Source organism: Phoca vitulina, unplaced genomic scaffold (genome assembly GCF_004348235.1).
Source record: "Phoca vitulina isolate PV1807 unplaced genomic scaffold, GSC_HSeal_1.0 scaffold34, whole genome shotgun sequence".
NCBI classification, from domain to species: domain Eukaryota; kingdom Metazoa; phylum Chordata; class Mammalia; order Carnivora; family Phocidae; genus Phoca; species Phoca vitulina.
The window spans coordinates 4,810,848-4,836,230 of NW_022589737.1; the positions used below are offsets into that span (position 1 = coordinate 4,810,848).

The following is a 25,383-nucleotide window of genomic DNA, read 5'->3' on the forward strand; positions in this document are numbered from 1 at the left end:
CATCTGATCTGAAGGTGTTCCTGTAAATACATGATTATCTGTTTTTAAAACTATAACAGACACAAATTTTTTTTTTTTTAAAGATTTTTTTATTTATTTATTTGAGAGAGAGAGAATGAGAGAGCAAGCACATGAGAGGGGGGAGGGTCAGAGGGAGAAGCAGACTCCCTGCCGAGCAGGGAGCCCGATGCGGGACTCGATCCAGGGACTCCAGGATCATGACCTGAGCCGAAGGCAGTCGCTTAACCAACTGAGCCACCCAGGCGCCCTAACAGACACAAATTTTTAAGACCATAACACACATGTGTTTTCAACACACTGGAAACCAGAAATACATGAACTTGTATTACCATTCATTAGCAAAAATGGGTAAATATTATACATTTATTTTATAGGTGAATATATAACTAACAAAATACTAATCATCGGTAGAAACACTAAGATTTTGCTTGGGGAAAATAGGGGTTTTGTGGGTTTTGTGGCTAAGAGTTTGGAAATCACCAGCTTAGTGCATAGAGGTGGCAACCTATCAGAACTGGGGTGCAAAGTTGCTGACACTTCTCCTCTTGGAAAAAGACTACCCCCAAAAAAGACCTCAGAACCCTAAACACCTCTTTCATCTTACTGTACCAAATACAGATTACTTTGAGGTTAATTAATTTTTTGAAAAAATGTGTTAATACTCTTATCAGTCACACCTCAATGTCAATCACCTCATCTACAAAATCAGCATAAGTACTGACATATATAGTCAAATGATTTTCAACAAGGGTACCAAGACCATCCAGCTGGGAAAGGACAGTCTTTTCAACAATGGTACTGGGAAAACTGGATGTCCATATGCAAAATGAAATTGGACCCATATCTTACATATCCAGAAAATTAACTCAAACAGGATCAAAGGTCCAAACAAAAGAGCTAAGATTATAAAACTCTTAGAAGAAAACATAAGGAAAAAACTTCAGGACACTGATTTGTCAATGACTTCTTGGATAGGACACTAACAGGACAGGCAACAAAAAACAAAAAGATAAGCTGGACTTCATCAAAATTAAAAACTTTTGTGCATCAAAAGACTCTATTAACAGAGTGAAAAGGCAACCCACAGAATGGTAGAAAATATCTGAAATCATATATTAAGAGATTGATATCCAGAATATACAAAAAACTCCAACAACTCAACAACAAAAACCCAATTAAAAAGTAGGCAAAGGACTTGTATAGACATTTCTCCAAAAATGATACTCAAATGGGCAACAAGCATATAAAAAATCAGGCAAATGCAAATCAAAACCACAATGAGATATCACTTCACATCCAGTAGGATGGCTATGAGAAAAAGATAAAAAATAATAGAAAATAACAAGGTTGATGAAGATGTGGGAAAAATTGGAACCCCTGTGCACTGCTGGTAGGAATGTAAAACAGCAAAGCTACTGTGGAAAACAGTATGGCAGTATGGCAGTTCCTCAAAAAATTAGAAACAGAATTACTATATGAACCAGCAATTCTACTTCTGGGTATATATCTAAAAGAATTGAAAGTAGTATCTCAGAGATATTTGCACATTCATGCTCATAGCAGCACCATTCACAATAACCAAGAGGTGGAAGCAATCCAAGTGTCCATCAATGAATGAATGGATAAACAAAATGTGGTAGATACATACAATGTAATATTATTCAGCCTTAAAAAGAAAGGAAATCTTGTCACATGGTACAACATGGATGAATCTTGAGGATATTATGCTAAGGGAAATAAGTCCATCACAAAAAGAAAAACACTGTATGATTCCACTTATATGAGGCATCTAAAGTAGTCAAATTCATAGAAACAGAAAGAATGAAGGTTACCAGGGGCTCTGGGGAGGGAAAAATGAGGAGCTGTTGTTTAATGTTTAATTTAACACTAATGAGTGTTAGTTTTGTAAGATGTAAAAGCTCTGGAGATCTGTTTCACACCAATGCAAATATACTTAAGACTACTGAACGTGTATACACCTAAAAATGGTTAAGATGGCAAATTTTGTTATGTAAATTTTACCACAATAAAAAAAATTAGTATGAGTAACTACTTCATGGGGCAACTGTGATGATTAAGCTGATAATAGATGCAAGGTGCTTAAGAATAGTTCCTGGCATTTCAATAATAATTAAATAATGTTGGCAGTTGATAATATTAATAAGACAGATATTTAGCACTTAGTGAAGCCAAATCCTGAAGTGAGGATTATAAAGAAGATTTCCTTGAAAAACAAGCCAGAGAATTTAATAAGTATAGTAGGACTAGGGAACTGTAATTCTTGGTTAGTTAGTGACACAGGAAACTTAAGTTTAAGGAGGTGGGTATGGCAATCTAGATCAAAGGAACACAAAATCTAAGTCGGGGAAAGCTACTGTGAAGAAACTCAGGAAAGTGCTACCATGACATTCTGGTCATACCTTGAAACTCGAGAAAAGAGACAGAACTTATATTAGAATGCTAAGCAACCATTCCTTCAAATTTGTGCTTTAACCAACAAATACAACTCCTCATAGAAATTATCTTAGCTAGCAAGTTTTTGCACAAAAGCCAAGCTTAGTTGCTTATGCTTCACAAGTTTTTTTCCCCATCAAAAGTTCTAATAAAAATAAGCATTTAAACATAAAAAGCCCAATCTTCACCACTCAGCCTTTAGGATTAAATCCAGATTCTCTAGAAGAAACACAGAATTGAAATGGATAAACATCATGCTCTCCTCTCACTGACCACCTGCTCCCAAGTAGGGAGGCAGACAAATTAAGAATATAGACTATGGAGGCACAAGGAGTTCTGTATCGCTCAAACATTCTAATACCTATCATCATGATAGTCAGCTAAATATAAAAGCACCCACACATTCAAAGGAAAACCTTGATTACTTAAAACCCTTAGAACAGGGTTTCTTAACCTCAGTACTATTGACGTGTAGACCAGATAATTCTCGGGGGGAGTAGGGAACGTGCATGAGTGACATTAGAGAATTAGTTATTCTAAATGTAAGAATGTAAATCTGGGGAGCGCCTGCCTGGCTCAGTCATACATGTAACTTGATCTCAGGGTTGTAATTTCAAGCCCCACGTTGGATAGTGAGATTACTTAAAAAATAAAATCTTTGAAAAAAAGGAATATAAATCTGGAAAACATCCCTTTCCCAGCCCAAGTTAAATGTTTAGAAGTCATTTCACAATACTTAAAAGAGTAACACTGAGGAAAATTTTGAGGTCAAACCACCTAGATTTGAATTCTGAATCAATCCACCATTTAATTGGATAACCTCAGCAAATGACATTTTTCTAAGGTTTAAATAAAATAACATTTGTAAAGATCAATTCAGAATGGACATTAAATAAAAAGTGTAATAAATTTAGCTCTAAGTGCTAGAACTTTTTTATCATAACTGTTTTATGAAAAAATATTTCTAAAATATATTGTACATTCTCCTGCCTTAATGTGACTTAACCTTTTATAACAACTCAGAGGTAACCATTTTGAACAAACATCACTGCTGGCCCTTGAGCAATGCAGGAGTTGGATATAACTTTTGCACAGTTGGATATAACTTTTGACTCCCCAAAAACTTAACTGCCAATGGCCTACTACTGACCAGAAGCCTTACCAATAACACAGCCAATTAATATATATATGTATGCATTATACGCTGTAATCTTCCAATAAAGCTAGAGAAAAAAATATTAAGAAAATCTTAAGAAAAATATATTTACAGTACTGTACTGTATTTATTTTTAAAAATCTGCATGGAAGTGGACCTGTGCAGTTCAAACCCACGTCATTCAAGAGTTAAGTATAAATATGACGCCAATCTAGGGACAAGAGCTATCAAAATGAATAATACAGAGAATCAAGTTTCAAAACGATGGATCAATTAAACACCAAAAAAAAAAAAGAGAGAGAGAGAGAAAAGAAAAACCTTTTAATAGGGATTAAATGTAAAACTGAGTCTTTAGGTTAAAAAATATCAACAAAGGCAGATGACATTACAGAAGTTGGGACAGAAAAACTCCACAAAAATGTAATTGCCTCCATGCCCTAAATGAACCAGAAGTGATAGACTGTCCAAAAAAAATACATGAAAGCCAATTTGGGTTAGTAGAGAGAATATACCAAAATAAGAGTCAGAAGAATGGAGTTCTAGTTTCAACTGCCCTACTTGACTGAGAATATGTAGCTACATTAAGCCACTTAACCTACATCTATACCCCACTTATATCCTCATTAATAAGAAGGGCACAAACCTATTTTGACACCTCCAACACCGTCAGGCAAACCAAATGATGTGATAAGAAATGCTATTAAAACTGTATGCAAAACAGTTTACACTATGAGACCTGCAGAGTGACCGTACATCAGTCTAAAGCAGGGTTTCCCAATCTTTTTCACTTATGACACATATAGAAAATGATAGTACTGGTACAGACACACTAGGTAAATAAGCCATGCTGGTGGCGGCCAACAATGATCAGCCCCAAAGTTCTTACCACTCTGTCACTGACCATCCTCTCTGAGGACTCAGGAAATCAGTATGTCTGTAACACATTCAAAGCATTGTCTGGCACACTGGTTAAGAAGCTCTAATTAAAACAACATGTCTAATGTGGAGCACTGTAAGAGGGAATGTAACACTTTCCACAATAACCAGCTGTGGCAAAGAGAGTGAAGACCAAAGTCTAACTGTTATAGAACAGTACTACCTTGGACCCAGGCAAATGGAACCCCCATCCTGGTCCTGGATCCTTGGAAGGCCATGCACTGGCCTCCCGCTGGCCACACCCTTGACCATGGGGCCAGCTGTTCTCAGGGCCTAAAAGGGTACACAACTGCAGCCTACACACCCCAGCCCTCCTCTTACCCAGAATCTCCTGACTATTTACAGGTCTGCTCAGGCCTCTTCCCTGAGTTGATCCTCCCAAGGGTAGATGATTCTACCAACAGTATTTACAGCCCTACGCCCAAGGGATGGTCAAAAAGTTGCTGGGCAGGGGCCCTGGCTGGCACAGTCGGGACAGCGTGCAACTCTTGATCTTGAGGTCGTGAGTTCGAGCCCACATTAGATGTAGAGATTACTAAAATAAATAAACTTTTAAAAAAAGTTGCTGTGATAGGTATGTGGGGAACGCGTGTCCCCCTATGTGCAAGGACAAAGTCCCTCATACAAGGAACCTGGAATGAGAAGGGGATGTCAGGTTGGAGGCTGGTTCTTTGCACTTCAGTATGTTCTGGCGTGAAACACAGAGTCTGTGAATTCCCCCTTTGACTCTGATTTTAGGTCATTATGAAGTTTTATTTATAAAGGTAGGCAATGGAACATCTTTATCAGTAAGTTTGATTTGTAACTTGTACATTTTTAGACATATGGCATATGGGCTTTAATTTGGATTCCTGCCCTGAGTCCCAAAATGTTACGGATGGGCCAGGGAAAAGATCTAAATCCCTTGTCATATGAGGAAAAACTGAAGAAAAGGAGTACATTTAGCCTAGAAAGAGAAAACGCTGGTGGGAAGATAAAAGAACCAGCCATTTTTCACATGACAGCTAAAAAGTTACCATGTGAAAAATAAAGCAGATCTGTGTTGTATTGGAAGTGCAGGGAAGTACATTCCACTTTAATATAATGAGTAATTTTTAAACAATACGAACTCTTTTTAAAAGGCGCTGGGCAGTCATGTAACTGAGTTACAGTTTGCAACATCAGCCATTGCAAATACAGAAGTAGAGGGCAGACAATTATCTCCCAGGGATAATGTAGAAGGAATTCTAATTTTGGAGAAAGCTAAGACCACATATTCCCTAGAAGCTGACATAATTTCAGTATTCAATGATCTTATGAACATGCAGCTTTACGATCATGCAGAGATAACGGATATGAAACACAAGGCGAAATGAAAGCTAACCTGAGATAACCTTTCTTTCTTAAAAAGTTCCTGCTGTCAGCTTACTCTTGTCATGCGCCTCCTCACAAAAATGGAGGTAAATTCCTCTATTCTACAAAATTAACTACAAAATAAAGGCTAAAGCATACTTGCCTCTGGGATTTTTCCCCCCATCCTCCAGAAAATCATAACCTTCCCTATTGTTCCCAGTTGGATCCTCTGATTTATCATTATCACTGAAAACCTTGTCTTCCATTCCCAGGATGGACTCAGGCCCCTCTGTCATCAACAAACATGTATTAAGTAAAAATGTTAGGGATACAGTATGTAGCTAGACAAGAGCCTCTGCGCCTCAAATACCTTGTGGAGAAGGGGATTATAAATTAAATAGGCTATTCTGGCAGGGGATATTGATAATAAGGGAGGGTAGGCCTGTGTGGAGGCAGGCAGTTTATGAGAAATCTCTGTACCTTCCATTCAATTTTGCTATGAACCTAAAACTGCTCTGAAAAATAAAGTCTACTAAAAAAAGAAAAAAGAGGAATAAGAAGAACATCATTATGACTACAGCCCAATGAACAAAGAAGAGAATAAAGGAAGATGAGGTTGAAGAGAAAGCTAGGAGGCAGATCATGCACTACAGACATTTTGCACCATATTATGCTTTGTTGGTGGGGGCTGTCCTGTCCACTCTAGGATGTTCAGCAGCATCCCTGGCCTCTACCCACTAGATGCCAGTAACACACTGCCCCCACCACCTCACCTTGAGTCTGACAATCAAAAAGGTCTCCAGACACTGCCAAATGTCCCCTAAGAGCAAAATCTTCCCCAGTTGAGAACCACTGATATAGGGTTTCATAAATGCCATGATGGAGGTTTTGCTTCCATGATAAAATTTTGAGCTTTAGTTTTAGTGTTAAATGTATTAGAAAGTCAGTAAGGAGGTGATATGATCGGATTCACACTTAACATTACTTCTGGCTCCTGCATATGGGGTAGTGAGTAGGACAGAAACAAAAGAAGAGGCAGAGAAGTCTGCTGCCAGTTTTCCAGAGGAGAAAGGCTACTGCCTCGGTTTTTAACAGTGAAAAAACTGAGATGTAGTCAGGTCTAGTACTCTGAGGGTGGAGCTGCCAGGACTTAACATGAGATGAGAAGAGAAAAAATGGAGGATGACTCCATGGGCCTGCACCACCAGGCAGATGGTGGTGCCACTTCTTGAGATAGCAAAGACTTGGGAGAGGTGGTGAGAGGAGTAAATGAAAAAATGAATAATGCATAGTTCTGCTTTGTTCATGTTACATTCGAGGTATCTGTTAGACTTCCAAGTGGAAGAATGGAGTTAGAGAAACCTTGAGCTCAAGAGAAGAAAAATCAGTACTAGAGATGGGAATTTGAGCCTCATCAGCATATAAGTGGTATTTGAAACTATGAAAATGGATAAAATCACTTGAGGAGAGCCCAGGGACACTCCAAATTTTAGGGAGGCAGTAGAGAGACAGAGATAAGCTGGCAAAAAGACACAAAGAATGAGTAGCAAGGAGGTCAGAGGAAGTTAGTCGACCAATGTGAAATGCTGGTGAGTGACAGGTCAATAATATGTAGACACTGAACCAATCACTGGCTTTGGCAAGACAGGTCACTGCAGTCTTGATTAAAAACAATTTCATATGAACAATTATCTAGCAACAAACTGAACAAACAACTTAGAAGAAATGGAAAAATTCTTAGAAATATACAGTTTACCAAGCTTGAATCAGAAAATCTGAACAGACCAATTACTAGTAAGACTGAATCAAAAATCTCCTGACAAAGAAAGGCCCAGGAGCAAATGGCTTTACTGGTGAATTTTACCAAATATTTAAAGAAGAATTAATACCAATCCTTCTCAAACTCTTCCAAAAAACTGAAGAGAAAGAACACTCCCAAACTCATTTTACAAGGTCAGCATTATCCTGATACCAAAAACAGAAAAGGACGCTATTAGAAAACTATAGGCCAATATCCCTGGATGAATATAGATGCAAAAATTCTTAATATAATGCCAACAAACTGAATTCAGCAGCACATTAAAAGGATCATTCACAATGATAAATTGGGATTAATCCCTGGGATGCAAAGATGGTCCAACATACACAAATCAATCAATGAGATACATCACATTAAAAGAATGAAAAAAAAGAATATGATCATCTTAATAGACACAGAAAAAACATGACAAAATTCAACATCCATTCATGATAAAAACTCTTAAGAAATTAGGCATAGAAGGAGCATATCTCAACATAATAAAGGCTATATATGACAAGCCCACAGTTAACATCATACTCAATAGTGGAAGGATGAAAGCTTTTTCTCTAAGATCAGGAACAAGACAAAGGTGTCCACTCTCACCACTCCTATTCAACACAGTACCAGAAGTCCTAGCTAGAGCAATCAGTCAAGAAAAAGAAAACAAGGTATCAGAATTAGAAAAGAAGAAGTAAAGCTGTCTCTATCAGCAGATGACATGATTTTATATTCAGAAAATCCTAAAGACTTAATCAAAAACTGTTAGATCCAATCAATGAATTCAGTAAAGTTGCAGGATACAAAATCATTATACAAAAATCAGTGTGTTTCTATACATTAACAACAAAATCTCTGACAGAGAAATAAAGAAATCAATTCCACTTACAATAACATCAAAAACAATAAAATAAGCTTTGCGCAGTGGCAGTATCATACCCAATGAGGTTTATCTGAGGTGCGATTATTGCTAATTGAAAAATAAAATATTTACACATAAATTTAAGAAGGTGAAAGATCTCTACACTGAAAACTACATGACTTTGATGAAAGAAATCAAAGACACAAATAAATGGGAAGGTAGCCCATGTCCACGGACTGGAAGAATTAAGACTGTTAAAATATCAATACTACCAAAAGCCATTTTTAGATACGATACAATCCCTATCAAGATTCCAAAGGCATGTGTTACAGTAGTACACAAAACACTCCTGAAATCTATACAAAACCACAAAAGATCCCAAATAGCCAAAGAAATCCTACAAAAGAAGAACAAAAAAGGAGGCATCACACTTCCTGATTTCAAGATATACTATAAAGCTACAGCATCATAGTCACCTAAAGCACAAGCAACAAAATCAAAAATAAACAAGTGGGACTACAAAAAAAAAAAAAAAAAAAGTCTCCAAAAAAAAAAAAAAAAAAAAAAAAAAAAAACAAGGGGGACAAAAAAAAAAAAAAAAAAAAAAGCTTCTGCACAGCAAAAGAAACCATCGAAGTGAAGACAATGTACAGAATGGAAAAATGTATTTACAAACCATGTGTCTGATAAGGAGATAATACCCAAAACATATAAAGAACTCCTACAACTCAACAGCAAATAAATAAATAAATGAATGAATGAATAACCAACCAACCAACCCAGTTAAAAAATGGGCAAAGTCCCTCAACAGACATTTCTCCAAAGAAGATATACAAAGGCCAACAAGTACATGAACAGATGTTCAAAATCAGTAGTCATTAGGGAAATGCAAATTAAAACCACACACACGAGATCTCACCTCACACCTGTTCGAATGGCCATCATCAAAAAGACAAGACATAACAAATGCTGGCATGGATGTGGAGAAAAGGGAATCCTTGTGCACTCTTGGTGGGACTAATGGTACAGCCATTATGAAAACCAGTATGAGGATCCTCAAAAAAATAAAAATAGCACTACCATATGCTGGATCATATGATCCAGCAATTCCACTTCTGGGAACAGATCCAAAGGTAACAAAAACACTGGCTGGAAAAGATATCTGCACCCCCACATTCATTGCAGCATTATTTACAATAGCTAAGACATTGAAACAACTTAAGTGTCCATCAATAGATGAATGGATAAAAAAGCTGTGGTATATATACAATGCAGTATTATTCAGCCATTAAACAACAACATGGCATGGACCTACCAGTGGCAACAACACGGATGGACCTCGAAGGCATCATGCTAAGTGAAATAAATCAGACAAGGAAAGACAAATACTCTATGATCTCAATTACATGCAAAAATCTTAGAAAAATCAAATTATATTTAAAAACCCCAAACTCACAGGGGCGCCTGGGTGGCTCAGTCGTTAAGCGTCTGCCTTCGGCTCAGGTCATGATCTCAGGGTCCTGGGATCGAGCCCCGCATCGGGCTCCCTGCTCAGTGGGAGCCTGCTTCTCCCTCTCCCACTCCCCCTGCTTGTGTTCCCTCTCCCGCTGTGTCTCTCTCTGTCAAATAAATAAATAAAATCTTTAAAAAAAAAAAAAAAACCCAAACTCACAGAAAAAGAGAGAAGACTTTTGGTTACCAGAGGTGGGAATGGAGAGAAGGGGAAATTGGAGGAAGGTGGTCAAAAGGTACTAACTTCCAGTTATAAGATAAATAAGTACTAGGGATGTCATGTACAACATGATGAAGATAGCTAACACTACTGTAGGATATATAGAAAAGGTGTTAAGATAGTAATTCCTAAGAATTCATATAATGAGAACTTTTCTTCTTTTCTTTTTATTGTATCTATAAGAGAAGATGAATGTTAGCTGAATCTCTTATGGCAATCACTTCACAGCATACATAAATCAAAACATCATGCTATATGTTTAAGCTTAAACTTATACAGTGATGTCAATTATTTCTCCATAAAACTGAGGGAAAAACCAATTTCAGTGGAGTGCTGGAACAAGAGCTCAAACGGATCAAGCTAAAGAAGAGAATGAGTGGTGAGGAAGAGGACATGGCAAATATAAACAACTGTTACTGCATAGGGATCAAAGAAATTGGTCAACAGCCGAAGGAAATCATTAAGGTAGAGGAAAAGGTGGTTTAAGAGAAATTATTCATTCAGTTAAGATATCAGTGGTTCAAACAAGATAGAATTTTATTCCTCTCTCACTTAACCATCTGAAGATAAATGAGCAGTTCATTGCTAGTAGGTGGCTCTGCTCCACAAGATCATCCAAGGATCCATCTTACTGATCCTTCTCCCACTAAAATGTTGCTCTCACCTGTAAGGTTGAACAACGTGCACCAGGACTACACCATCCTCAGCCAAAGGGGGAGAAAAGGAATAGAAAGCAACTAGCTTCTTTTCTAAAGCCATGACCAAGATCACACACATCACTTCCAGTCACATCCATTTAGCCAAAATTTCATCACATTCCCACACTTGCTCTAAGAGAAGGTCGAGAAAATGTAGTATAGTTGGGCAGCCATGTGCCCAGATAAAACCTGAGGGTCCTATTACTAAAAGGAAGGTGCACAGAATGTCACTTGGTGAATGATTAATCATCACTGCTCCAAGTAATATAAAGCATGTCAACATACACAAAGAGATGATCCAATAAGAAGAGAATAATTTACAGAAGAAAATTTTGCAGAAGTGAAGGCCTTAAGAAAGCAAAAATGAATGAGATCCAAGACACAAATTTATTGCCTCAGAAGCAGGGACACTTGTGTCTTGCCACTTCTCAAATGCTTCACTTTTCATGAGAAAGGTTGCCCCTTGAATGCACTTCCAGGAAATTTAAGTAACCCTTTCCCAGCTTCTAGTAAACTAAGCTATTATACAGAATGAGTGTAAAAACCTGGCCTGGACTGAACAGTTCACAGGGTTGTCTCCTGACAGCTGATTCAGATAGCTGCAGCTCTGTCAAAGAAAATATGACCAAATCTCAGAGCTGAAGGGAGTCTACTAGGCTCATTTTACCAATGTTCAAGGCCACAAAGTATCCTCTCCAACAGTACACCCCAAGTCCTCAAACTGCCACATCAAGGGTCATCCCCCTGTCCTTTTGCCTACTCTTTTATAATATTCTTTTTCATAATAGAGTTATCTTCCCAATGAAATGAACACTTCCTGAGAGTAGTGACTCAATGCCACCTTTTTAAGTATCTATTCTCCACTGCATCTAGCATGGTTCAAAACACATAGTATGTACTCAATGGATACTTTTCAGTTCACTGATAAAAGAGATTTGGTTTCCCTCATCCTACTGGAGACAGCATTGTTATTGAATCTGGGAAGGCCACTGGATATAAAACAACTAGTAAGGACTGTCAGGTTCTCCATCCTACACACAAGGCAATAAAAACAATGAAGTCAAGATCAAGACGGATATCCAAGATTATAAGACTGAACCCCAGATAATAAAAATTTTACTATTTAAAGATAAGAGAAATGGAATACCTACTTTAGAATTCTTACCCAGAGTAGGGTGCTTTTTTTTTTTTTTCTAATAGAGATAATGTAAACATACCGTAACACTTCATAATACGTAGGTCATGCATGCTTTTCCTCTCAATGCTTTCCATCTCTGCAACCTCCAATAGTATTGTACATTATAATCCATAGTATAAAATAAGGTAGTAAATGGATATATAACCATAAGCCAAATAATAGTATCTCTCTGAAAACCAGAATTCTACTTCCACTCTTAGCATTCTGGTTCATATATTTGTTATGAGAAATTAAACCAAACACCTCATTTCTCATTTCCTTTTAACCTGACCTAGAACAATCTCCTTTCAATACCAGGGAAGACCCCCTTGTCCAGGTATACTGTGAAACTGTAAACATCTATTTTACCAAATCTCTACATTTTACTTACTTGGGGAATATTCACTCTCAAACTTCATGTCTCTAGATAACCTCTGGCTGGTTTTTTTGTTTTAACCTCAAGAGAAAATATTGTCTCGTCATGACACTGGGTCTTCTTTAGACTTCTACTTTTTTTTAGGTGCTACAATTAGAAGCCTGCACTTCAATTTTCCAGATACTGCTGCTCTATGGTTTTATGGAAGGGACCTTCTGCTTCTATTCCCCTGTTCAACCAAGGACAGTGTGGGAACATTAGTGTCCTCCCTTGTCTCCCTTGGATCATCCAACCGCACTTAAGCATCATCCAAGGCAGAAACTACTCGATTTGCAGGAATGCAAGAGCCACAATGACCCCAATTCTGTTTTGTTTAACTCCCTTAGAACAATGACCTTTATTTGCTCACTCTTAATTTGGTATTCATGTTAAATAAACCAGCACTTGAAGTTGAAAAGCACATCCAATTTCTCAGTTGTAAGATAATTTAAACCAAATACTTTAAAAAGCAGCTTAGTATCAAAGCCTCTAGACAGTAAACTAGGTCTACCTTTAGAAAAAAATTGTTTTATTATTTCAACTCTGAAGATGTTATAGAGATGCTAATGCAAATCATAAGGGAAACTTAGAGTGTCATACACGTAAAAGGAAAGTTATCTAACACCCTGGCCTCATTAAAACAGGTTCTCACATGTCTTTCTTTAAAAAAAAAAAAAGGGGGGGGGAAGTTAAAAAAAAATACCAGTACCAAATTAGAAGTGGTATTTAAATTGTTTGCAAACACAGAACAGTACCAGGGAATGGTTAAGAACCAGGATCTCCAAAAAATAGAGCAGAAATTTCTTTCCAACCATTTTAACCATCTAAATAAGCAAGTGATTAATAAAAATACAGTACAATTTCTGGGAAATTTCTCACGTTATTCCAATTATCAGTTGTTAACTAATGGTTTCAGTAAAGGAGAAAATTCAGTAACAAGTAGCATACCACTCAGAAAACAACTCTGTAATACCGGGGCAAAGGTGACCTACAATATTTTAGGCATATTTAATCATCATTATAATCATCATCTATGACTCACTGAGTGCTTACTACATGCTTATATTGTGTTAAGCATTGACAAGTGTCATTTCATTTAATCATCACTACAACTTCTAAGACAGATTCTATTGTTATTCTCAATCAAGGAGGTACCTGAGACACCAAGATGTTAATTAGTTTGTCCAGGATCAAAGTTTGTAAATACCACAGATGGCATACGAACGTAAGTCTATGTGGCTCCAAAGCAGAAATGAGCATCTTTCCAGGGGTCTTAACCCCTGAAACGCTCTGATTGGAAATAAGGCTTGTGCCAAGTAAAGCAAATGATTTTAAGTCCTAAATCAGGGGTTGCCAAACTTTTTTCTATAAAGGGCCAGATCATAAATATTTTAGGCTTTGATGCCATAAGGTCTCTGCGGCAACAACTCTGCTGTTGTACTGCCAACGTAGCCACAGACAATCCACAAACAAATGAGCATGACTGTGTTCCAGTAAAACTTTATTTATGGACACTGATATTTGAATTTCATATAACTTGTACGTGCTATGAAATAATCTTCGATTTTTTTTCATTTAAAATTTTTAAATCATAGGCGCTCAATAAATATTTGTTGTTTGTTAAAAAAAATAAAATAAAATTTTTAAATCATTCTTAGTCTGAGGACGCCTGGGTGGCTCAGTCCATTAAGGGTCTGCCTTCAGCTCAGGTCATGATCCCAGGGTCCTGGGATCGAGTCCCACATCGGGCTCCCTGCTCAGCAGGAAGTCTGCTTCTCCCTCTACCCTTCCCCCCTGCTCATGATCTCTTTCTCTCTCACTCTCTCTCTCTCTCTCAAATAAATAAATAAAATCTTTTAAAAAAAAATCATTCTTAGTTCACAGGCCATACAAAAAACAAGCTTGAGGGCCACATTTGCCTACAAAGTGAATTCTGCCAACTTCTACACTAAATAATGCAGACAAATATAAAATATTTTTTAACTAAACTCTTCTTTTCACAAATCCTAACTTGTAACTTCCTTTGACATTTTGGGCTTTTTTTTAAGATTTATTTATTTATTTTAGAGAGACAAAGAGTGCTAGCAGGAGGAGGGGGAGGGAGAGAGGGAGAGGGAAAGGGAGAGAGGTAGAATGAGAAAAAGAATCCTCAAGCAGACTCCCCGCAGAGCCCAACAGAGGGCTGGAACCCAGAACGCTGAGATCATGACCTGAGCCGAAATTAAGAGCCAGGCGCCTAACCGACTAAGCCACCCAGGAGCCCCTCCTTTGATATTTTGAAATGATACTTTAAAGAAGCTCAAAGTCTCAATAAGCTTGACATCTGTCCCAGAATAATCAAAAATTCCAAAGAATCCAAAACTATAGGGGCGCCTCGGTGGCTCAGTCGGTTGGGTGTCTGCCTTCAGCTCAGGTCATGATCCCAGGGTCCTGGGATCAAGCCTGACGGAGACAGGCTCTCTGCTAGGGCGGAGAGCCTGCTTCTCCCTCTCCCTCTATCTGCCACTCCCCCTGCTTGTGCGCGTGCTCTCTCTCTCTCTCTCTCTCTCTCTCTCTCGTTCCATCAAATAAATAAATAAAATCTTAAAAAAAAGAAAGAAAAGTATCCAAAACTATAGGTACTACATATGGATTTCCTGAGAAAGAATCACAAAATTTTCGAAGTAGGAAAAAAATTGGAAGTGTAAGAGATCTAACACATTCTCATCCTTATGTGCATTTTAAAAAATTGATGTTAAAATATTTTAAACAATTTAATACTAAATGCATATATAATACCGGTAATAACTTACACACATAAAAAATTTTACAAAGCATTTTCATATTCTTTCTCTCATCTCATCCTTCACAACTCGGTTAAGAAAGACAACGCAAGCCTTCTCATCTCTGTTCTGTACATAAGGAAAACAAGCTCAGAAATGTAAATAAGTTGCCCAAAGAGGGAACCCTGCCACACAGCTACTAAATGGCAGAACTGCAACCATGACCTGGTTTCAAGTCCTCGTCTCTTAACTATTTCCATGGACATCAGATTTCATGTTAACAGGTTAAATCCTAAAAACTCTCAAGAACATTAGCCATTATCTATAAATACAACATAACACAATCTCTAAAATATAATGCTTAGTTCATTTTGTTCTATTTTTCCTCTGCTACCACAGTCTTCTGAAGAAAACAGGTGTTACTCCTTGACATTTGTTAAATGCATTTACAGTCAACAGTGAATCTATATATACTGTGCAGACAATACACCCTGGCCCAGCTTGGAAAGGGTAAACACTACTGAATAAGACATCTAAAGAGAAAATAAGAGAAAGAGAATGGGAGGTGGAGACGAATGCATTGCCATTAAAGTCTCACCCAGCTGATGACTGGAAAATGATGTCGGAGTTGGGAAAAGAAAATAAAAGAAACAGAACTACTGGAATTTAAACCAACATCAAAGACTCTAATGACAGTTGAACCTGCCTGGCTGCTTCCTAGTCACTCCCCAGAAAACAAAACAGTTATATAACCAGGGAAGGTTCTTCCAACTAACATTTCCTCTCTGGCCCACTTACACTTTATCGCCCACCTCAACGTGCACGACCATGCAGTAAACTGGGCCTCCACACCAGCTATGGCTGGACAAGTCTCTGTCCAAAGTGCTGCTTTATTCCATGGACAGCTATAGGGACGATGGTATGAAGATGACTGGTTTGAGCACAGTTCCAAACTCACACCATTCTAGAGACTTGTTCTATAAAGCATCACCACATATCCAATTTTAGGAATGAAGTAGACTCCAGATTTCCTGAAAATGGAAATCAGAACACCATAATCCCTCATCTTCACGAATAGCCCTATTAAAAAGGATTTATACCAATTGAGTACTTGAAAAACTTTGAGGTCATGTGGAAGCAGCAATTAAGCTTCTATTTCCTTCACTCTCAAGTCCAAGGAGCAAATATCAAGATTCCGAGCTGGACTTCAATTTACCCAATAAGGAAAAATACAGTAATGAATCATAACCATCACTACCCAAAAATATTACAACTCCTATTACTGAATCAAACTAGCACATTTTCTGAACTCTCATAGCCACTGTACTCTAGTACCATATGCTTTTTCTTCTTCCAACAGAAATATGAATACAGACAATGTTTACAAAAGCAACCAGTGTATCAGAAGTTATTTCCATTCAGACTGAATTAAAGGGTCTAAATCTGTGCCAAATAAAACTCTGAAAGAATGGAAAATAAAAGAGATGCTGACAACAATGCAGTGTGGCCCGGCTGCCAGCTACCCATGTAGCATCATGCAGTGCCCGAAGCACTTTAAAGGCAGATTGCAATTCTGCATGCAGATCAAAATTATAATTATCCAAATTCTATTTCCTAAAAGATAATTATTAAACTGCATCCCAAGCATCCTGCTGTGAGTCTTCTTCCCTCCACCTTCTTTAAGCTTCAGCTACAGAAGGTGAAGTTATAAAGGGTCCAGAAGTAGACTAAAGCTACGAAATCAGGTTTGACTTTCTCTCCCTACCGGTTCTTGTGATCTATTTGCGAAAATCTTTAACATAAATATTTACTCAAGTTAACAAAATAAGAAAGGCACGACTGGGGGTGGCGGGTGAGTTCAGGGCAGAGGGGGGGGGGGGGGGGGCACTAAAGTCACCGGTATCGTCCAATACATAGCGGCAACTTCATCCAATTAGAAAGATGAGAGGGAAAACTCCAAGGGAGTCCCTGCGAGCAGAGACGGCTCGCCCAGTCAGCCCCACGCTCACCAGGGGGCGGGCACCGCGAGGTCGCCCGTGGGCTGCGGAGGGAAACGCTCCTCTGGCAGCGCCCGTGTCCCCAGAGCCCCCACTCGGCCATTCCCAGGGAGTCACGGCTCTTGCCTGACTTGAGCCAGGCGCGAAGCACTGCAGCAGGCCAGAAATCCGTCCGAACCCCTGGTCCGCCCAGGCCGTGGGGAAACTGGAGATGCGAGCGCGGGAGGCTGTCGGCCCGGAGCGCGGTCCACCCCGGGAGGCTGGAGAAATGAGTCCGGCGCTGGGGGAGGGTGGGGGGTGGTACGGGGGAAACCCGAGATGATCTTCTAAGAACATTCGATCCGGAACCTTTACTTCAAAAAGAATTTCTTCTAAAAAGGAAAGCAAGGCCCCCGCAGCCTTCCCTGCGGCGCCTGCCCACGTCACCGGAGCCCCCGGCCCTCCCGCGGCCCCCGCCTTACCGAGCCCCGCGGCTCCGCCGCGCCGCCGCGGCGTCGCTGCGCCCCGCTCGCCGCTCCGTGTCTGCCCTCCACGGGCGCCGGGCCCGACGCCCTCCTCCTCCTCCTCGCCGCCGCTGCCGCCGAGCACTGCCCGCGCCGCCGAGCCTAGCGCCTGGCCGCCGAGGGCAGCCGCGGGGGCTCGGCCGGGCGCCCCCCGCGCCAGCGCCTCATCCCGCCTCGCCGCCCCGTCAGGCTCGGGGGCGGGGACGCCGGGCTCCGGGCCGCGGCCTCAGAGTCCCCACCTCCGACACGCACCGCGCTCGCCCTCCCCCGGCGGAGTCGGCCCCGGGGACGCGGTCCTGCGGTGCCCGAGACCCCCACCCCGACGCCTTCGGGCCGCCCCCGCCCCGCTCGCCGGCGCGCGCCCAGCCGGAGCCCGCCGCCGGCCCAGCCTCCTCCTCCTCCGCTCCGCCTCCTCCTGCACCCGCGACGCCCGCAGCGGGGAGAAGAGGCGCGCCGCCGCGGCCGCGGGCACGAGCACGCGCGAGGAGGGCGGGCGGAGCGCGCGCGCGGCCGAGGGCGGCGGGGGCGCGCCCAGGCCTCGCCTGCTGTTGTCCCTGGAGCGCACGTGCACTGCGGGGGGGGGTAGGGGGCGGCGAAGGGCGCGTGGCTTGCCTTCCCCGGGGGCGCGAGGGCCGGCGGGAAGGGGGCTGAGATGCTTGCTGCGTTGGGGATTCGGGCGTAGTCTGTTGCCTCGGCTTCTGCATTGTGCTGCGGTGCAAAAATAAAAAACCTGCCGCAGCAGCAGTAACACCAGGAAGAGACATCCGCCGAGACTACGGCAGTGGCTCCTCTCCACTCCCAGCTGACCCCAGAATACTGTCACGGCGCGGGGGAGGAGAGGGGGCGTTGCCGCAAGTCAGGAAGATCCTCGTCGCTCCCGCTCTGGCGCATTTGCTCTAAAACCAGCTCGCATCGGGCATTATTTGGAATCGGAGGCCTAAAAGTTCCTTCAGTTGGTTTCTTCATTCAGAGTTATGGACCAGAAGATTGGAAGTGACATGGCAGGGGAGAGGAAGGACAAGCAAGGGTGAGAGAGTAGCGAACCCGAAGGTGCGTGGCTAGCCTGAAAAGCGATTTTGGAGAAAGTGAAGGAGCTCCCAGCGAACCCCTTGCCTGTGGATGGCACTGCCCTGGGTTTTTCCCCTGTTCCTTTTGTTCAGCCTCCAGAGACTCACATCCACCTGCAATAACCATGTGTATAACAGAATGTATCTTGACATTCTACCGTTCTATTTTCGTTGTTTTTTTTATATATGTACCTTTCACTTCTGATTCATTTAGTATCTAAATGTTAGGGTTGGGGGTGTGGTAAACCTACATAATTTAACGCATAGTCTTCAAACCTACAGAAGCCAAATACTGCATCATCTAATGTCACTGCAGTGATTTGGGTCCACTCAGCATTCAGTCATTTCAGTGGGTGTCATTGAATATAAAACGTGGCCTTGACCACACTTAGCAGAAATTCAAGGGCATGTCCATGAAACAGGATTTCAACACATCCTGGGGAGAAATTAGGGAGTGAACGTGCTGAATAATCCCACTCTTGCCAGCTTCAGTATAACCAAAGTTTCTTTAGGGGCGCCTGGGTGGCTCAGTCAATTAAGTGTCCGACTTAGGCTTTGGTCATGATCTTGGGGTCCTGGGATCGAACCCCAGCCCCAGCGTCTGCCTCCCAGTTCAGTGGGGAGTCTGCTTGTCCTTCTCCCTCTCCCTCTGCCCCTTCCCCTGCTTGTGCTCTCTCTCTCTTTCATTAAATAAGTAAATAAAATCTTTTTTCAAAAATAACCAAAGTTTCTTTCAAGATCAAGATTCTGGATATTTTCTAGCAGAGAAGAGGTAAGGGATAGAATGAGAAGATTTGCATAGAGGGACAAACTGGGATGGGAACATTTAAAGAAGCCTACTTCAAATAAATTATGTTCTAGTGTCCTAGCCATCTGCTGGAAACAGGTACACTTAGGATCCATAACAGTCTTAATGGGTACTTCCTTTGCAAGGTAAATCATGAAAACTGGAGACCTTAATTTCAACACAAACCCATAGTTTAAAAATGACTCTTTCTCCAAACTGCAACAGTTGCGGGGGTTTGCCTTTTGGCCACAGGGAGCAATCTATGGAGAGAAGGACATGTATGCAGAGAGGGATTCAGTAACTTCTGTTGTTCCCGGGATTGGTGAGCATTAAACACAAAACTTCCTGTGATGTCAAGAGGAAGCCAGTATGGGACATTAAACCAAGTCAGCATGGGAAGCAAGTTTTGCCCAAGGCTCCAGTCCCTTGCCTACTCTCAACTACAGTGACATTCTGCATTCTTTTTGAAAGCCTTCATGTCCCACAGTTTTGCCATCATACCCCAATACTGAGCTGCAGTGGCTGAGTGTAAAGTGGTTTATGCTCAACTGGCAGGGAAGGTGAATAATACAGAAAGGAGCTAGGATTTATGCATACCTTGGATGACACAGATATTTTACTTCGGAGTCTCAAAACATTTTGGTAACTTTCCTCCTGTTGCTATTATATCGAGCTCAGAGAAAGAACAAATGGATTCCATATGTGTGTTCCAAATGTCAGAGATGTTTGAGCAAGCTCAAGGGTGCTGATGCTCCTTACTCTCATTCTGAGTCAGCACTCCCTCTCTTTGGAAAGAAGCATCCAAATATCCTATGAATAATATTATTGCTAAACCTGCAGATAAACTGAAGGCTATGATTTCTGGGCCACTCTGCAGCCATCTGAACTTGGTGTTTCACATGTTTGTAACCAATTACCTCTGTCCTAATAACACCCTTAGTGATTCAATACATATATGCCCCAAAATTGCAACATCGCCTAGAAGAGAAAAAGCCTGTCTGGCTGTAAAATATTGTTATGTAATGCTAAGTGGCTGCATTTGTTATGGTTTGAGTGAATATTCCCAAGGTGAGGGCAAGAGAGGGAAAAGCAAAGCAAATCGCCCTCACTCTGAAGCTGTTGGAGGCCTCAGCCTGGCACTGTCATCTTCCAGGCAGGAGCATCTGGGCTCACTCCTGGCATCTCTGAACTGTTGCCCTGCAGTCCCCTCCAGGCACGGAAGCAGCGTCAGGGTGCAGAAAAACAGAGCCAGCGAGGAGGGCAGCCACACAGACAACTGCAATACTCACCTAACCTTGAGTTTAGAGTTTAGAGAGAGCCTGGGAACTGAGCAAGAGAGAGAGGAAGCTCATTCATCTCCCAACTGAATGCTCAACAGCTGCCTTGAGAAATAGGAGTTGTTGAAAGTGGGCCAGGTTTAATCGAGAAGTTTCCCAAAGTGACATTTGACATTACCTTGTTTATTTATTTATTTATTTATTTTTTGTCCTGGGTGTCCCCATAAAACAGGACAACAAAATAGATTTTTGAAAAGATGTGTTCTCTGTGTCGCTTTCTCCTAGCAGATATGGATGCCCAGGGAGTAGCCTCTCTTTAAACATGGAGCCCTTTGCAACAAAAAAAGCTACTATTGAGCAACATCTTAGAAAGCAGTCAGCAGTCCTATTCCCCGGGGAAGTGACATATCCCTGGGGGCATGCATTGAAATGATAAACTTTGCATCTCCTGTCCTCTACTGGTCACATTTTGGTTCACATTAGCCTCTATCACAATCATTTAGGACTTTTGGTTGTTCTCCCACAAAGATTTTGTTTTTCAGTCTTTGAACCTTAACACGAGCTGTACCTCTACATGTCTGCTTTGAATCATTCAGCCTGCTGGTAGCTCCTTTTCTGTCTCTTCCATTGAGTCCTTCTCTTCCAGGATTCTAAATATTGGCTGCCCCAGGGCTCTGACCTTGGGCTTTTCTATTCCCTTTCTATACTCCTTCCCAGGGCAGTCTGCTCCAGCCGTTGGCTTTAAATAGCCTCCACACATTGATGTATATCTTTAACCCTGACCTCTCCCCAGCACTCCATGCTCATATATCCAACTGCCTACACGTCATCTCCATTTAATGTGTCCAAAACAGAACTATTTATTTTCAATATTAAAAACAAAATTCGGGGCACCTGGCTGGCTCAGCTGGTAGAGCAAGTCACTCTTGATCTCAGGATCTTGAGTTTGAGCCCCATGTTGGGCATAGAGCCTACTTAGAAAAAAAAAAAAAACCCTCAAAATTGCTTCCTTCAAGTCTTTCCCATCTCATAACAAAAACATCTCTTTCTCTCAAACACCGCTTTCATTTTAGCAGCAAATCCAAGTTCTACCTTCAAAACATATACTGAATTCAATCTCTTTCCTCCCTCTTAAACACCCACATCTGCCCCCCCATAAACTCTCTCCTGGATGACTAATTGGTCTCCTGTTTCCATTCTTTCCCCTCCATGGTCTAGTTCAACTTAGCAACCAGAGTATTCTTTTCAAATATTTGTAGGATAATATCAGATTCCTTGCGTGAAACTCTCCGGTGCTCTATTCTAATCACACTACAATCAAATCCAAAGCCCTTCCCTCACCTTGCACGTCCATTTAGCACCCATGCACCTCTCCAGTCTTGTCTTTTTTTTTTTTTTAAGTAACCTCTACACCCAACGTGGCTCAAACTCACACCCCCAGATCAAGAGGCACATTCTCTACCAGTCTTGCCTTCTTAACATTCGCTTTGCCCCCTAGGAAGCCAGCCTCTGGCTGTTCTGAAAACAACAAGGGCCACTTCCCTTCTTTTAAAGTAACCTTTTCAACTATGATCTAAATGGGTTTGCCTTCTCTAACCCCTTACTCTGCTCCTTTTTTTTTTTTTTTGTAAACAGAACAGATCACCTACATGATTATGTTTTGTAATTGATTATTTATTTGCCTCTCTTACCAAATGAAGGTCAGGTACTTAGTTTATTCACCACTGTATCCACATTGCCAAACAAATGAATAAATTCTGAACTGTCAGACCACAGGATCTATATGCTCACTGATTTTCTGCTGCTACTTATTGCTATGGACATATCTTTATACTTATTACACCTGGGGACAACAATCATAATTATAAAATTATATAATTTGCAATTTACTGCAAATCAAATCAAAATAAACTATATCGGAAATCTAAGAAAACATCAAGATTCGGCAGTGAAGGGTACATAGTAAGTGAGTAATTTAATGCCTATAAGGCAAAATCATACTCTAACCTTGTAATTAGGTTTTGATATGTTAAAGACACAGAAAATTAAAGCCAAGGTATATGAAATCTTTTCTCATTCCCAACTAAAATAAGCACCATCTTGGAAAGAAATGTGATAAATATTAGCAGATGCTACTTCTTGCTGTCCTTTTTCTATCTTGTCCACTCTGTAATTTTGAACAAGTTAATGACATCTCCGTGTTTCCATCTGTGAAATGGGCCTGCTCGCTTTGTTCTTTAGTTGGGTCATAAAAGTAGAATAATTTAATTATTTTGAAAACGTTTTAGGGAAAAAAGGACATTTGGAAATTGACAGTGACTATCAGGCCTCCCAAAGTTCTTTCGTGTAATATTTTGAAAATGAGGCAGAAATCAATCTAATTTTGAAATACAACTGAAGACTTACAAAAATCACTCAGCATTTCTAAAATGATCAGAAAAAAAGTGTTCTGAGGTACCAAAGCAACTCACTGCCTGAGCTCTACACTTTGCATCATCATGAGCCACAGAGATTCCATTTCCTAGTCAGATGTGAACTGAGATCAGGAAATGAAAGGAATCACAATGAAATGTAAGCTTTTGAATAAAGTCTTCATTCTGGGGGCGCCTGGGTGGCTCAGTCTTTAAGCGTCTGCCTTCCACTCAGGTCATGATCTCGGGGTCCATTCTCGGGGTCCTGGAATGGAGCCCCACGTCAGGCTCCCTGCTCAGTGGGGAGCCTGCTTCTCCCTCTGCCGGCCACTCCCCCTGCTTGTGCTCTCTCTCTCTCTCTATCAAATAAATAAATAAAATCTTTTAGAAATAAATAAATAAATAAAGTATTCATTCTGTCTTTTAGCCAGCAAAATTACGCAGAGGCTCATGAAAGAAGTAACAACAAGGCAGCTACACCATTTCTATATGCAGGATCCTTAAGGGGCAGCAAAATGTTGGAAGGGAAATCGGGTATAGAGAACTTTGAAGCTGTGTTTCCCCAGCAAACATGCTGCTTTATTTAAAGTGTATGTTTAATTGAGGTTGCTTGGAGGAAACTAAATCTCCTATTGGTGGCTGTGCCAGCCGGTGAGGGTGGTGAGATGCTGCTATTCCTCATGAGAACACACACACACACACACACACACACACACATTTCACTGCAAACACCCTGAGTGCTCTACCCCTCCCTCAGAGCTCTGCCTGAATCAGCACTCTACTCAGCTGCTAGATGATGCTCCGAACCCCAGAGCCTTTTATTAGATCTAAAGAACTGAAACCAGTCTTGAGGAAGTGCATGGGAAAGTGACTTGGGAAAGCGAGAGATCAAAGAGAGGTCATTCAACTTCAGGGCTGCTACGTTCCCAGGGTGCTCCCTGCAATTCCCCTCCCACGACTTTGTCTTTTACGGCTTCCAGTTTCCAAAAATTAATGCATCTCAGAAGGTCTAAAACATCTGTGTTTTCCTGCTGTATTCAAAATACGTGTTGGCTGAGAATTTACCTATGATTCTGAAACTTAGACGCTGGGTTTCCTGGACAACTTGAGAAGAACTGTAGTAGATAATCCAACGTGCCGTTTTATTATTTTTTTATTATTATTATTTTTTTTAATCACTTGCACTTGGCCTTGGAAGTTATTTGGTATTTAACTTTAAGTAGGGACAATCCCTGGATATAGTAGGAGGGGAGGTTCGGGGTCATAGTATATCAGACAAAACAATAAAACGACCCTATCAAAATATTAGTCCCCTGCTCCCCACTCAATTTTTTCTTTTATGTATTTCATGATGAAAACAAACAACAGCGCTCCTCAGAGTGGCATAAAAGGCCAGTCTCAAACAGAGCTGATAACAGACTCAAACTTACTGGTTCACTCCTTTTCTGGGTCATGATCTAATTTAAAAAGTATTTCTCTTTAGTTCCTGATGGATTTTAACCAAAAAGCAACAGCAACCATTTTACTCATGACTACAGAATACTTTGTTAAAGAGGACTACAGTAGTGAAAGAAAAAGGTCAAGCAGCTGAGAAAATTATAATTTAGGTAATTCAGCGTTTTCCGTGCTTTGTGGAATACCTTTCAACAGAAGACCTAAGGCTTTATCCACAAGTATGAGGCAGTATTAACTTCCAGAGAAACTGAGGCCCAGAGATTCAGATTCTGACTAAAATTCAACCTGTACTTTATTATCTTTTTTTTTTTTTCATGAAAGGCATCTCTTTTTCAATAAATGTATGTCGATGGTCAGGTCATATGAAATTAGACAAGGATGTTCTTTAAGAATATATTATCTGCACATTGCTGGAGAAAGTGCATCCAAATAGAAAAGCAGCATTTCACCTGCATTCTTCCCCTCTACTACTGGAGGGTAGACCAGTGGTCCCTGCACTTGCATTTCCCTCACTGCCTCCAGTGTCTGTACCTGGTACAGGTT

General features: G+C 40.8%; 1 protein-coding gene and 1 pseudogene across 1 annotated transcript in view; one reads left to right on the plus strand and one right to left on the minus strand.

Annotated features, from left to right (window-relative positions):
* ARHGAP32 (Rho GTPase activating protein 32) overlaps nucleotides 1–17,860 on the minus strand; it is a 311,240-nt gene extending 293,380 nt beyond the window's left edge. Inside the window, exon 1 of the mRNA XM_032426179.1 lies at nucleotides 17,802–17,860. The gene's annotated coding sequence lies outside the window, so the exon portion shown is untranslated. The remainder of the gene's footprint in view (nucleotides 1–17,801) is intronic.
* Nucleotides 8,611–8,719, plus strand: LOC116645951 (annotated as a pseudogene).
* Nucleotides 17,861–25,383: the final 7,523 nt, after the last annotated feature.